Raw genomic sequence first — 15,649 nt, 5'->3', positions numbered from 1 at the left:
TCCCTTACTGGTGCCTTATCAGAAGATTCTTGCAATACTGGCTTTCGTCCTCCTTGTTCCAGGGGAGTGCGGAAGAATGCCCGAGGGTGTCTAGTGGGTGAAATAGGGGTAGGGGTTATATAAGCTACATCGTCTTCTTCCATACCTTTGTTTTTGCGGTGATCTGTAGTCGAGATCGCCGGATTTATTGCTACTAGCAAGGTACCTCCAGTATTAGCTTGTTGCTATTGTTGCTGTTGTAATGCTTTCTGGACTCGGGAGTTGATGAGCGATTCTAGATCTTCTTGAGTCAGAGTAATAGTATTATGCTTCCCAGTGTCCTCCATCACGTAGTCTCAGATTCAGGTAAGAGATTCTCACATATGACGCCAAATTTGATCTTGCCTAAAAGCTTGCGAGATGGAGTACTGGATGGCGGTGGATGATGACGGCTTTTGATACTGATGATAGGAGAGGATTCGAGAAAACCACAATGGACCTCACTGACACTTGAAGACAAGACAATTAATCCGAGAAAACCAAAGTGGATCTTCTGGATGATACCTTGCGGAATGGAACTCCAATGAGATGAATCCGGGGATCAACGGAATTTCAGCGATCCGGTGGATGAAGTGATCTTGTCTCCCTGCACACAATGAGACTAACCGACAAAGCGTTAGTGACCTAAGACCGGGGTGGGAATCCCTGGCTAGGCCCTCCGATGCTCAAGTTAGTCTTCGGCGAGAGGAAGAAGAAGAAGCAGCAGAAAACTGTATGAAAATTAGGGTTTGATTTGGATGCAATGCGTATGTTTGCATACCTTGCCAGTGGAGTGGATTCTCCTTTTTATTCCACCTCATCTAACCTCCACAGTCATGAGGTGGACCCCGGTTTGTTAAAGTTTGTTAAGAGATGATGTAAGCCAGAACTGCAATAATAATAGTTTAAGGAATCTTTTTCTTACCCCAGATATACCTTCTTTATCGTTTATCATACCTGCGGAGAATTATAGAATATAGAAGATATTTACCGCTAAATTGATTAAGCTGTCATATGATTGTATATTATTATGGTTCACCTGTTATGTATGTCTGGTCAGTCACATAAGCTTATTTGGCATATATATGAAATATATTCTGTCCATACTAGTTTTAGTTCTATACTCGATCGGCTACTTATACCCAACCAAGACTTCATTATAAATATGCCAAAAACTATGTAAGGTTGAAAACCTTTATGCTCGATTTACTTCTCATACTCAACCTGTCTATTAAAGTTGGGCGGTCATAATCTGCTGACCAAGATTGATCGGTCAGACGTATGAAGACGCCTTTGCCCTTTAAGTCTTCCTTTGTTCGATCATATGTTGTTAAACGCCTTTACGCTCGGCCAGTCTATTCGGCCGACCCTACCGTATTGACCAAGATTAATCAATCGGGTGTATATAGGCCTTCAAGATAGCTTAATGTTAAGTGTTTCTACTTTCGATAGGTTTCTTATATTCGACCGGTCTTTGTTTACCAAACTCATATGTTCGGCCGGTCTTTTTGAGCACGCCCGACTCTACATCATTGACTAAAATCATCCAATTGAGTCTGTAGAGGCAACTTTATCCAATAACCCTTCCTTCAACCAACTGTAGGTCAAGGGTTACATGAGACCAAATGTATCTGTGTTCGTCCGATCTATAGAACCCGGTCAGCCTTTACCCGCTAGGCTTATAGGCTTGATCGGTATATTACGTTCGTTCAGTCTTTGTCTATTATGTACAAGGTCAAGAACTTTTATATTTGGCTGACTCTCTACGTTGGGTCGATCATATATACCTGGTCGAGTACCTCTGCTTGACCGGTTTTTACTTACCAAACTTATGTACTTAAGCGACCCTGCTATGTCCCGGACCACCCAAAGTTATACTTTTGTTACATCAGATCGATCCTTTATATCTGACCGACCGGACCTACTTGGTCGGTCTTTTCAGCCGGTCCTACACGCTCGATCGGTACTACCTGCTCGGTTAGTTTTACATGCTCGGTCGGTATGTCATGATAGGTTGGTATGTCGCACCCGACCTACCCCTTTTTCGGGCAGCCTCTCCTCTCGTCCTTTCCAGCCTTCCTCATCCTCGTTCCTCCTTCTCCCCTTGTCCTCTCCAAAAAGAGATCCTCTTATCACAACCCATATCAATCAATATATCATATTCCATGGGGACTTTGACCATGGACTGTATGTACCTGGTAGGATGACCTAGAGGGTACATTTGGATAGATGCCCCATTGATGTGGAAAAAGTGTAGAGCTAGCTGCTTAACACTTATGTGATACATTTGTTATATAGGTGTATGAAATGGTGAGTACATTCAGATATATGATTTGTACTGGTACGGAAAATATGATGTTAGCCGCATATCCTTTACATGACCAAGCACCACATAAAGGAAAAGGCAGAAGACAGTTTTTGAGAACAAAACATCTCAGTGATTATTTTGAGATGTTTTGAGAGAGTACTTTACTTCCTTTGGAAGCGTAATGGTTTATAAGGCGATGATCAGTTGATGCACTTAATGTTGTTCCATGGGGTATCCTAACTCATGTACCGATTGGATATGGGTAGATATCCGATGTGCGTAAATATTATGATCGTTTATGCATGTTTTAACGCACATTCACTTACTTTATACGTATATATTCTTTGCATGATTGACTCATTTATCATGTACTCATCATATATACTCTTTTGTTCAAATGTCTGCTCTTTGTTTGGTTTTATGTTGACAGGGGTAGCTTTCGGAGCAAAAAGAGCGATTGTCGACGCACCGGAATGAGTCAGAGAACATGGTCGTGGAACCTGGCACGACCGTGTGGCCAAACGGGAGAGGAGAAGTGCACGGTCGTGCAACCCTTGCACGGCTGTGCGGCCAACCCAGAGGCAGATCAGAGCATGGTCGTCCGTACTTGCATGGTCGTGCCCCCATGACTACAACCAAGCAGTACATGGTCGTACAATCCTGCACGGCCGTGTCCCAGAGCCGAGCCCCAGGTTCACACGGTCGTGCCAATTGGCATGGTCGTGCAGCTCAGCTAGAGACAAGAAAGGGCACGGCCATGCCATCCTTACACGGTCGTGCCGCCGCATCCGTACCCTAGCCTATAAAAGGGTTTTAACCCTTTTCCTCAAGGGGGAGAGCCGGGAAGTGAGCCGTCAGAGAGAGAATCGACTTGGTGTCGTTCCACGCCGTCCAGGACCTCCGTCTAGTGATCCTTCTTCACCACATCGACTCCAGAAGCAAAGGATTGGATCCGAAGATCACTCGTCGTCATTGGATAAGCGTCTTTTCTCTTTCTCTCTTCTTGTTTGAGAATTACATGCTTAACATTATGTCTTCGGGGTTTTCTCTGACGTCTATGGAGTAGATTCCTTGTTCTAGGATGAGGGAGTAGTTGTGGATTGGTTTGGTGTAAGACTCATACTTTTGCCTCTATTTCATTGGATGATTTCGCTTGCTTTGTTTCGACTACTCGATCTCTATATCGTGTTAATTAATTGTGTAGGAATTGCCTATCTCGTAAAGAGAATATCCTGGATCGTACACCCAAGGGGCCCTAGTGACAAGGGTAACCTGTTCACGGACATCTAGGATACTTCCTTGAATGGAGAAATAACTCCTCCACAAGGAAGTAAGAGACCAAACTAAGCTCCTTATCTTTATCCTTAGTGACACCAATTAGAGTAGTGTTCTTGTGATCTACCGAGGCACCCTAGTGACAGGGGTTAACTGTAACAGGATTTCATAGGGATCTTCTTTATTTGGTACCTAAGAATAGATACTTTAGTTTCTGGTGAATGCATGTTGATGGACAATGAGTAAAGGATAGGATGTGATACATCAATACCACCACAACGAAACCAAACACCTAGGACTCTTCATAAACGAAGTCTATTACTTCTTCTTTGCTAGTTCTCGTTTCCATTTCCAAACCCCTTTTCTTTAGATAACTTACAATCATCGATAGTTTAGCTAATCCTAAGTTAGCCATTGCTAGTGCTTATAACCAGTTCTCGTGGGATCGATAATCTTTATTACTGATGATGAATCCGTGCACTTACGGAATCGTAACAAGTTTTTGGCGTTGTTGCCAGGGACTGCGTCTATAACATTAGTGATAATCATATTAGATTATACTAGACTTTGTTTTCTTTTCCTCTATCTTTCCTTTTACTAATATTTTGCATTTAGAGATTGTTAGTTGCTACTCAGAATACTGTTCTAGTTCCCCTGTACAAAAATTTGTACAAGCATAGAACTATCCTAGCTACCCATGTGCTATACTGAAGTTAAATTTGGATTAAAAATGATGCTTAATATTATTAATCCAAATTATCCTTCAGAAGTTAAACTTGGATTGGAAACGATACTTAACATTTCTACTCCAAGTTTAACCGATGTGATCTTCCTAAGTTAAACCATATTACAGAAGTTAATCAAATATCTATTTCAAAGATCGGCTTCCAGGTTAAACATGGCGAGACACTAGGCCTTCTTGGGTATGAGATCATCCACCACTTCCTAGACAAAGCCTCACAAAGAAATCAGACATTTAACTTCTTACAGTAAACTGGGTTTAACTATAGAGACCTCAATAGAAACACATTATCGAAAAATAAAATCGATAACAAAAATGATAACTTAAAACTGATAGCCTCTTGTGTTTGGTTTTTCAAGATCTATACAAAGAACATAAACTAGTTATGATGCAGAAACAAATAACTAGTTATACCTTTCTTTGTAGCTTAAAGACGTCTTGATTTTCTGTTGTATTCCCCTCCTCCTCTTGGACGTTGTGTGGGCAACGATCTACCAAGATGGAATCCACTCGAACCACTTCTTCTCCTCCAAGACTCTCGAGCCACCAAGGGATGCCAAAATAGGAAATTACCTTCTCTTCTTCTTCTCCTCCAAGCAATTGAACATAAGCTTTCTTCCTCTCTTTGTTCCGCCGACCTTTGCAAAGTAAGGATGAAATTGCTTCCAGCCAAAGGTAAGGAAGAGAGGTCCCTTGTATGTCCTCGGATCTAGATGAAGATAAACCTCTCTTGTGCCGCTGGCCCTTGATAGATGAGGGGATGAGAGGGTCGACCACAAGTAAGGATAAGAAGAGAGGGAGCCAGCCACACCAAGGAAAAGAGAGGAGCTAAGAGAGATCTATTCCCATAACGCACCCTCTGCCTCTCTTTTATAATCCTTGGTCACGACAAAAAAAGAAAGTTTTAAACATAATTAAAACTTCCTTATTTGTGTCCTCCCATTTAAAAAAGGAAATTTTAACAACAATTAAAATCTCTCTTTTCTAAATTTCCTATTGTACATGGTAATAAAGGAAAGTTTTAAAATTAATCTCTCTCTTTTAAAATATGTAGACAACTACAAAAGAGGAAAGATTAATTAAAACTTCTCCTTTTAAAATCATGGTTACAAAAAGAGAAAGTTTTATCAAAAATTAAAATATCTCTTTTAAACATTATAGATAACTACAAATAAGAAAAGATGTTAACAAAATTAAAATCTCTCTTTAATCTTTTGTAGATAGCTATAAAAGGAAAGATTTTAAAATTTTAAAACTCTCTTTTAAACCCGTGAGGATGGCTATAAAAGGAAATTAAAATCTTTCTTTTAACCATAAAAGGAAAGATTTTAATAAAATAAAATATCTCTTTTAACCATTGTAGATAACTACAAATAAGGAAAAATTTTAACAAAATTTTGTTTTAAACAAAACTTCCTTTTTTCCTTTACCAATGGTCGGCCCCATGCTTGGTCACCAAGCATGGCTTGGCCGGCCACTACATGAGCTCCAAAATAATGCTTGGTCGACCCCCTTGCTCCAAGCAAGTATTAGTATTAGCCCTAGTACCAATTATGAGATGATTATAAAGGGCTCATTTTGTATCATATATCATTATTAATAAAAGGCAAAGTTGGTTATTATATTTATTGCAGTTCAGTGCCGATTGAATAAATATAATAATGTCCTTGGGTAGTAGGTTCTTATCTACAGTATATCAATTGGTTGAATTGATAGTGAGATTGTAGAGAACACTACTCTTAACTATTCCTAGTCAAGCATTAATATACAAGGATAATATTAATGCATTGAGACTAGCATGTAGGTCAACGGATGACTTGATCTCACAAGTTATGGATATGAGATATCAGGTTGACACATGGGTATATATTAGAGAATATATACTGAATGATCCACCATAAGAATATTTCATGGATTGTCGTATGAGTGTCATAAACATTCTCATGTGACTATTGGTATGAATAGTCTTTAGACCTGAAGTCACTACGGTTCCCTATATAAGGAGTTGTATACTTTGGTATCATCAAACGTCACCCGTAACAGAGTGGACTATAAAGTCGATCACTGGGTATGCAATGAATTATGCGGAGGGATGTGAGTGATGTAGATGGGATCTATCCCTTCCATATGATGGAAGCGATATCTGTGGGCCCCTTGATTAGTAGGACACAAGAAAGCATGACCATGCGTAAATGAGTCAATATGAGATATTGAGCTTATTTGATAAGCGTGTCTACTTGGAGATCAAGAAACACAAAGATTGATAAGAGGATGACACGGTCTATACCTCATTGATCAATCTAGATATCAAGGATAGAGGGACCAAGTCGTACATGATGATAGCCACGGACAAGTTAGGTCGAATCTCAACTTTCTCGTCACTTGGGTAGCAATGATGCCTTGCTAGATGCCACTCATTGTTTATGTATCGCAAATGTTGATTTGGGTACATTGCCAACGTTACGAAAGCCTATAGGGTCACACACAAAGAACAAGTTGATATGGAGATGGGTTCACGTGATGAATCAATGGATTAAGTGTAATCCGAATTTGACTCATTGAGTTAGACTCAAAGGGACCCAATTATTGGATTAAGTCGAGTTGCTTGAGAATCAATGGGTTGGACTCATTGGGTGAACTTGAGTTCACCAAGAAAGTTGAATGGTCAAAATTGAACCATTGGATTGAATGGTTGATTTTGAGCCATTAGAGGAGAAGATGAAAGGGTGGAGACTCTTGGTATACCATGAGATGGTTATAAATATCATTTGGATGATAATTTTGAGTAGATGAACAAGTGTTGAGACCCTTGGCATTCTTCTTGGCCGAAATCACCATTGTGGTTGCTAGGACAACCTTGTGATTTCTTCTCCATCTTGCTTTGTTTGTGAGACAAGCGAAGACAATGCTTGTTCGTGTGGATACCATAGAGGTGCGGATGCTTGAACGCATTGAGATCTGCACTGAAGAAAGGTTGCTGTCGGGATTGCGAAGGGCACGCAACAAAGGTATAATCTTATTATGTAGCTTAGTATAGATTATGAATAGAAAATGTTTCTTCCCCTCGCATGGAACTGTTGGATAAGAGGATCTAGTAATTTTTCCGCTGTGTTTCCGCGTCTTTGGTGTGCTAGATCCCAACAGCAAGGATGTGTCCGGCCCATTACTTAGGTAAGAAGTGGACTTTGTGGATATAAGGCTTAATAGAGGCTACAACAGGGGCCGAGAGGAGAAATTGATTTTGGTCTCCCGATGAGCTTGAGCTTCCTGTGTTCGCCCCGAACACCCAACTCAAGTTCATCAATAATAACTCATACCACTAAAGAGTTATTATTGAACTACCACACCAATCCCAAATTACATTATGAGCTCCTTTTTATTATGAGTGCATTAATCTCCCTGTGTTTAAGATATTGACAACTCAACTTAAATGAGTGCATTAATCTTCTTATTATGAATGTCCACTAATTAAATGAGTTACTAACAACTCACTTAATTAATATCTAGCTCCAAGAGTAGTAGCACTCAACTTTATTTTCATGTCAGACTAAGTCCACCTGCGGGGTTTACATGACAATCCTTATGAGCTCCTCAAGGGGACATCATCAACCTAAATTACTAGGACACAATTTCATTCTATAATCAACAACACACCATATAAATAATATCATTTCCCAACTTATCGGGCCTATTGATTTAATGAACTAAATCACACCCTTTGATAAATTAAAGAAATAAATATTAAGTATGCGTACTTGTTATTATATCATGATTAAGAGTACACACTTCCATAATAACAGAGGTTTTGTTCTTTTATGTAGTCAGTATAAAAAGAAACTACCTCAAATGGTCATGCTCAATACACTCATAGTGTACTAGTGTAATTTTATAGTCAAGATAAACTAATATCAAATTACACTACAACCATTCCAATGGTTTGCCCCATTCCATCTTGGTTGTGAGCTACTATTTATAATTTATAAGGAACTTATAACATGATCTTCTGTGTGTCTCCTCACACCATGTTATCTACAATATAAATTAAATGGACAACTATACTTAGCATAAATATAGATATTTGACCAATGTGATTCATACAAAAAACCAGGATTTTAGTATACATCCTAACAGAGATAAATAATTTTATTCTTGTTTTTCTTTATTTTCTGTATTTTTATTAAAACGCTGAAAAAAATATTATTATTTCAACTCTCTTCTTAACTATATTTCATATCTTGTTTTTGCATGCGAAGAGCTAATCTTTTAGGACAATTTCTACCGTTCGATCCAGAGATCGATAGGACCTTCTTGAGAAGAAGAAACCTTCAAAAAACATTTCAAGCAGTACAAGAATCTTCAGTGATGGCTGACAAACTGTTGAAAGACTACGCAACACCTTATGCGCGAGGGGTTCGGTCTAGCATCACTAGATCACCAATCGAAGCCAATAATTTTGAAATCAAGCCTGCAGTAATTCACATGGTTCAGCAGAATCAATTTGGAGGAGGACCGCACGATGATCCAAACCACCACTTAGAGCTTTTCTACGAGATTTGTGCTACCATGAAAGTGAACGGAGTCCCTCCAGAATCAGTAAGGCTACTACTTTTTGGATTTTCCTGAAAGACAGAGCCAAGCAGTGGCTAAATTCCCTTCCAGCAAACAACATATCATCTTGGGAGCAGTGTGAGCAGAAATTTTTGGACAAGTTCTACCCACCAAGCAAAATTGCCCACATGAGGAATTTGATCGCAAGCTTCAAACAGATAGACTCAGAATCATTATTTGAAGCCTGGGACAGGTTCAAAAGTATGCTGAGATAATGCCCCCATCATGGCCTTGAGAAATGGTTGATTATACACACCTTCTACAATGTAATCAACTATCACATGAAGGTATCCCTCGACTCTGTAGCAGGAGGAGCACTAATGAACAAGAGCCTTGATGAAGCTGAAGAGATCATAGAGAATGTGGCACAGAACCACCATCATTGGGAAACAGAAAGATCTAGTGGTTCTTTCTCAGGGAATCCAATAAAGGCATCAGGAAAATTTGACGTAGATGCAGTCACACTCATGTCTGCAAAGCTAGATGCTTTGACCAAGAAGTTTGAGGTCATGGGAAACAACAACAACATGACCAATGCAATAGTTTGTGTTTGTGAAACCTGTGGAAGTACGGATCATGCTCAAGATACTTGCCCCCTAGGTCCAATACAAGCACAGATAAACCAACTTGAGCAGTGCGATGCGATAGTCAGCTACAACCAAAGGCAAAACAATCCATACTCCAACACATATAACCCAGGATAGAGGAACCACCCTCACCTGGGCAGCAGAGCTACTCATCTGGACAACAGACTTATCAACAACAACAACCTTCACAATTGTCCAGAATTGAAAAGATGCTTGAAGAAGTCCTCTCAGAGGAAAAAGAGATGAAGAATGAGATCAAGCTATTGACCCAAAGAATGGAAAATTTTGAGAAACACCAAAAGATGCAAGACAGCGAGATAGCCCAGATAGCCTAGTCCTTCTCAAGAGTATAGGGAACATTTCCAGAAAAGCCAGATATAAACCCAGTGGAACACTACAACCATATCGAGCTGAGGAGCGGACGAACTTTGGGAGACCCCCAAATTATTACTCAAAAAGGACCTGACTCAAAGGAAGAGCCCTCTCCCCTAATGCCCAATCAGATCCAGAATAGGGATGGAGAGGAGGTAACCAAGAAAGTTGAAGGAACTCTTCAAATTCCCCGACAAAGTGAGACGATTCCTTTCCCTTAGAAACTGATAACATCCCAAAAGGATGAAGAGTTCAATCGATTCCTGAAGAAGATTAAGGAAATTTGTGTAGAAGTATCACTGATAGATGCACTGCACCAAATTTTGAAGTTCGTAAAGTTCTTAAAGGGAATTTTATCCAATAGGAGACAAAAGGGCGACTTCGAGATTGTAGCATTAACAGAGAATTGTAGCACTCTACTTATAGCAAACATTCCACCAAAACTTCAGGATCCAGGGAGTTTTTCCATACCTTGTAGGATTAGTCCTGAATTCATACAGAGAGCTTTCTACGACTTGGGAGCCAGCGTTAGCCTACTTCCATACTCCTTATGTAAGAAGCTGAGACTCCAGAATATTAAACTGACTACTATGACATTGCAACTAGCTGACCATTCATGTAAATACCCCCATGGAAATAGTGGAGGATGTGCCAGTAGAAGTAGGCGGATGCATCATCCCCACAGATTTCATTGTCCTGGATATAGAAGAGGATCCCAAGATACTGATCATCCTTGGAAGGTCACTCCTTGCTACAGCTGGAGCCCTCATTGATGTGAAAAGTCACAAGTTATCCTTGGAGATCGGTAAAGAAAGGATTGAATTTGATTTATCTGATTCTTCTATCAGCAACTCCTCTTCTTAGGGAAATTCGAGCAAAATGAACGTATACAAAGTCGAGGAGTGCAGTTTCCAAGAGAGATCCCCTCCAGCGAGCAATAAGAAGTACATTTGTCCTGCACGAGCAAAACTAAAGATGCAGGATGGAGCATTAACCCTAGGAGGAGAGTCGTGCTTCCACGGGTTTAGTCCACATTAACTGAAACGGGTCGAGCTAAAGACCTAAAATAAGTGCTTCTTGGGAGGCAACCCAAGGGGTTTCTTTCATTTTAGTTCATCGTTCCTTTTATCATTTTATTTCTCTAGTAGGTTTAAGTTGAGTACTTTTATTATTTCTTTATTTTTGGGTATTCGTTTGCAGGATTTCCAGAGCTTCCATTAGCTGGTCGTGAGTGTTTCATGAGCGTGGAGGTGTCAGAGGAACCAAAATGGCGAAAGGCGAGTCACCGTGCGCTTAAAGGAGTCGACCGTGTGACCCCACACGATCGTGCGAAGCCAACAGAGGGACCAAAGCCACGGGCCGTGCAACCTTGCACGATCGTGTGGTCTATGCAGAGAAGAGGAGAACATGGGCCATGCTAATTAGAACGACCGTGCATGACCGCCAGAGAGGAGGAAGACTTAGGTCGTGCCAATTGGCACGGCCGTGCGACATATGCAGAGAACAAGGAGGAACGGGTCGTGCCAATTGGCATGGTCGTGTGACTTTGGCCGAGGGGAGAAAAGAGGAGGTCGTACCAATTGGCACGGCCATGCAGAACCCCACTTAACCCGGCCGTGTCTATAAGACACGGTCGTGCCCCTACTGCACCGCCTACTCCTCTAAAAGCCCTAATTTCCATCTCCTTCTCTCCCAAAAACCTTCTCCTCCCCACTACACCTCATCAAACCCCAAATTCCCACCTCTAGAGTTCATTTTTGCTTAGATCTACATCTAGATCTAACACTTCTTCAAGCCACAAGTCCGGAAAGAGAGAAGCAACTCCCCTATTTTCCTTCTCCTCCTCTCCCATCCTCAAGACCCATCTCCACAAGAAATTCCTCAAAACCTTGCACGCCATGTCATAAATCTTGAAGAGACTTCGTCGAGGAAGCAGTGGATCTGGCGAAGGAGATGCACCGGGAGGCGACAAAGGCAAAGGGAAGGTGTCTTCTTCAAAAGGCAAAGGAAAAAGGGTGGCACGCGATGAAAGTAACGAAAACGAGTTCAATATTATTTTTAGAAATCATGAACATAAATCTATATATGATATCTTTGTCGCTAAAAAAATTATATGCACTAGATATATGGATCCCGCTACTTTGGATATACTAGGAATTAGGGACGACCTAGATTGGATGATTAGTGCTTTAGATTGGAACGATATTATGTATGCTCATTTACCGACTTACCCCCCGCCTAGTTCTTGAATTTTTGAGTTCAATTGATGTTAAATTTTCTTCTGAGGATGACTACGTAGGGTGGTCATAACTTTTAGGATGATGAATAAAGAAGTTCGGTGGATTTTTAGTGATTTTAATAATTGTTTTGCTTTACCTATTGGTGGTGTCTGTGGATTTGATGATGAGATTAGATGAAATGAGTTTTGGACGTCAATAATCGGATCAAAGGACCCTTACAAACCTTCTAGAGCTAAAGTATCCCACATGCAAAACCTGACCTTTAGATACCTCCACCGAGTGATGAGCAAAATGATCTTTCGTCGAGGAGAGAGTGATGGGGTGGTTAGAAAGGTAGAAGTCTATTATCTTTGGGCGATGTTGAATAAAGTGGATTTTGATTCCGGATTTCATTTCCTAAAAAATTTGTTGAGAGCGGCTAAAGTATCTTCGGGGATGATAGTGTTTGGTGGATTGATCGCCCAAATAGCAGTCAATCTGGGTTATGAGCTTGATGGATTAGAGGTTATTCATGGTAATGACAAGATCGACATCGATTCTTGTCTTGCGATGAAGATGATTTGTTGAGATGAGAATGAGTTTGCCTTCCCTAGGAATAATGGTTTTCCATTACCCCTTCCTTACCCCGAGCACACTTCGGTTCGCAACCCTACGAACTGGGTGATTACTGACTTTATCCCCGAAACTGCCCCCTCCATTATAGAAGAAATCGAGTACCACCAAGAGCCCTCGTCATCAGGATTCCTGCAGGCTTCCGGATTTCCGGAACTTCCTAGGCACTCTTTTGCCTATGGCACGGGACCCTCTAGATTTGATTTTTCTGATTTCCGTGCCTCCTTAGACTCCCTTCATGAGAAGTAAAATACCCAATAATGATTGTTAAAGGGTCGCTTCAAGTTATCTGACGACCCGATTAGGGAGGTACAAGATCATTTTCAGTTTACTAGGGACTTCCATAGTCAGGTGACAGGGTTCGTTCAGGACTATGAGGTCGACCAGGAAAGAATGAGGAATTTTATGGATGATATGAATATTACTAGACAACAAGTAGATGCCCTTTATCAATATCATCAATACCTTGGCCATCTTCCTGGTATGCCTAGATTTTCCCCTGGCACACATCGGGGACCCCCTTATCCCCCACCCCGCCACCGTATTGATTTCATCGGGACGATGAAAAGTTTAAGTCTGGGGGGGTGTTGTGTCTGTTTGCACAACCTGAGTCGAGTTTTCTTTTCTTTCAGCATATTTTATTTTTCTGTTTTGCATATTATACTACTTTGCTTTGTTTATTTGCATTTTATCAATTTCATATTTCTATTCGCATCTCATTTGAACTTTCTTTCTTCTAAAAAAAATACTTTTGAGGCATATTTGAGAACATCAAACCTTTCACTTTTTCTGCTACTTGTCCGATAGCAAAATGTCTAGCATTTTCTTGGTTCCTGTGTTGTCAAGATAGTGTTAGTATGTTTGGTGTATCTCCTTTCTCTATCTTTAGTAGCATGAAATAAGCTAAGTATTGTATGGAATTTGGTATAAGTTTTGGCCTAACCTTAAGGATCTTATTTTCACTACACTTAAGTACTTAAGCTTGAATAGTAGAAATATTTTTGAAATAGTTATGATTTATCCAAATTGTTTAGTACTTTTGTTCCCATGATGATTTCTTAATTACATTTTGGTTACTGGATGACCTCAGATTATGGAAGCCCATTTAGAAAAATCTAAATCCCAACATTTATGTTTAGTGCACAAAAATAAATAAATAAATAAATAAAATATGAAAATTTTTTTAAGGGATAAAAAATAGTTGTCGTGAGTGGAAACTAACAATTCACCCCTTTGAGACTGAGTTAGGTTACTGGAAAAATGAATGTTATGTTTCTCTTGATTCCGAGTAGTATCCTTTGAGACCATGTGTAATTTAAGGAAAACAAACCAAGTGTGTGGCAGGTAAGTGCCTATCACCGGAAACATTAGGAATTCAATTGTATGACGACTTAACTAGGACAGAAAATTGAAACTTGAAGAGTTTGAGTTACTTATTGCACCGAGCACAAAGAACGTATGATTAGACCATACTTAGGTTACTCCACAATCGTGCTTATCAATGAAACTAGTTGATAGAGTTAGGCGAATGCACTAGGGATTATTAAACACTGCCAGTCACTTATGAACATAGTTTGTAGTGTTTTGCTTGAGGACAAGCAAAGGTTCAAGTCTGAGGGTGTGATATGCGTAAATATTATGATTGTTTATGCATGTTTTAATGCACATTCACTTGCTTTATATGTATATATTCTTTGCATGATCGCCTCTTTTATCATGTAATCATCATATATACTCTTTTGTTTGGATATCTGCTCTTTGTTTGGTTTTGTGTTGACAGGGACAACTTTCAGAGCAAAAACAGCATTATTGACACACCGGAACGAGCCAGAGAACATGGTCGTGCAACCTCGCACAACCGTGTGGCCAAACAAGAGAGGAGAAGTACATGGGCGTGCAACCCTTGCATGGTCGTGCGGTAAACCCAGAGGCAGATCAAAGCATGGTCGTGCGTACTTGCATGACCGTGCCCCCCCATGACCGCAACCAAGCAGTACACGGGTATGCAATCCTGCACGGTCGTATCTGCAGAGCCAAGCCCCAGGTTCACACGGCCGTGCAGCGCAACCAGAGACAAGAAAGAGCACGACTGTGCCATCCTTACACGGTCGTGCCGCCACGGCCGCGCCCTAGCCTATAAAAGGGTTTTAACCCTTTTCCTCAAGGGGGAGAGTCGGGAAGCGAGCCGTCAAGGAGAGAATCGACTTGGTGTCGTTCCATGCCATCCAGGACCTCTATCTAGTGATCTTTCTTCACCACATTGACTCCAGAAGAAAAGGATTGGATCCGAATATCACTCGTCGTCATTGAATAATCGTCTTTTCTCTTTCTCTCTTCTTGTTTGAGAATTGTATACTTAACATTATGTCTTCAGGTTTTTCTCCAACGTCTATGAAGTAGATTCCTTGTTCTAGGATGAGGGAGTAGTTGTGGATTGGTTTGATGTACGACTCATACTTTTGCCTCTATTTCATTGGATGATTTCGCTTGCTTTGTTTCAACTACTCGATCTCTATATCGTGTTAATTGATTGTGTAGGAATTGCCTATCTCGTAGAGAGAATATCCTAGATCGTACACCCGAGGGGCCCTAGTGACTGTTGGGGTTGCAAGGTTGCAAACATAGTTCTACATTGAAAACACATGGGAAAGATCATGGGTTTATAAAAGAATTTAGATATCTCCACAATGGTATGATATTGTCTACTTTGGGCCTTAAGTCCTCATGATTTTTCTCTTGGGCTCTACCTAAAAGGCCTTATGCCAATGGACATATCTTTTTCTCTTATACACCCATGATATTTCCCATGTGTTTTCAATGTGGGACTATGTTTGCAACCTTGCAACCCCAACAATCCCCCCTTCAAACAAAGGACCACAGGCTTCCC

At 40.5% G+C, this 15,649-nt stretch overlaps 1 pseudogene; it reads right to left on the bottom strand.

The window, feature by feature from the left end:
• Positions 1 to 9,111: 9,111 nt before the first annotated feature.
• Positions 9,112 to 9,183, bottom strand: LOC121994288 (annotated as a pseudogene).
• Positions 9,184 to 15,649: the final 6,466 nt, after the last annotated feature.

The sequence above is a fragment of the Zingiber officinale genome, chromosome 1B (genome assembly GCF_018446385.1).
Source record: "Zingiber officinale cultivar Zhangliang chromosome 1B, Zo_v1.1, whole genome shotgun sequence".
Lineage (NCBI taxonomy): Eukaryota > Viridiplantae > Streptophyta > Magnoliopsida > Zingiberales > Zingiberaceae > Zingiber > Zingiber officinale.
Note: the sequence above shows the minus strand (reverse complement) of the source record. Positions and strands in the feature narration are given on the sequence as shown.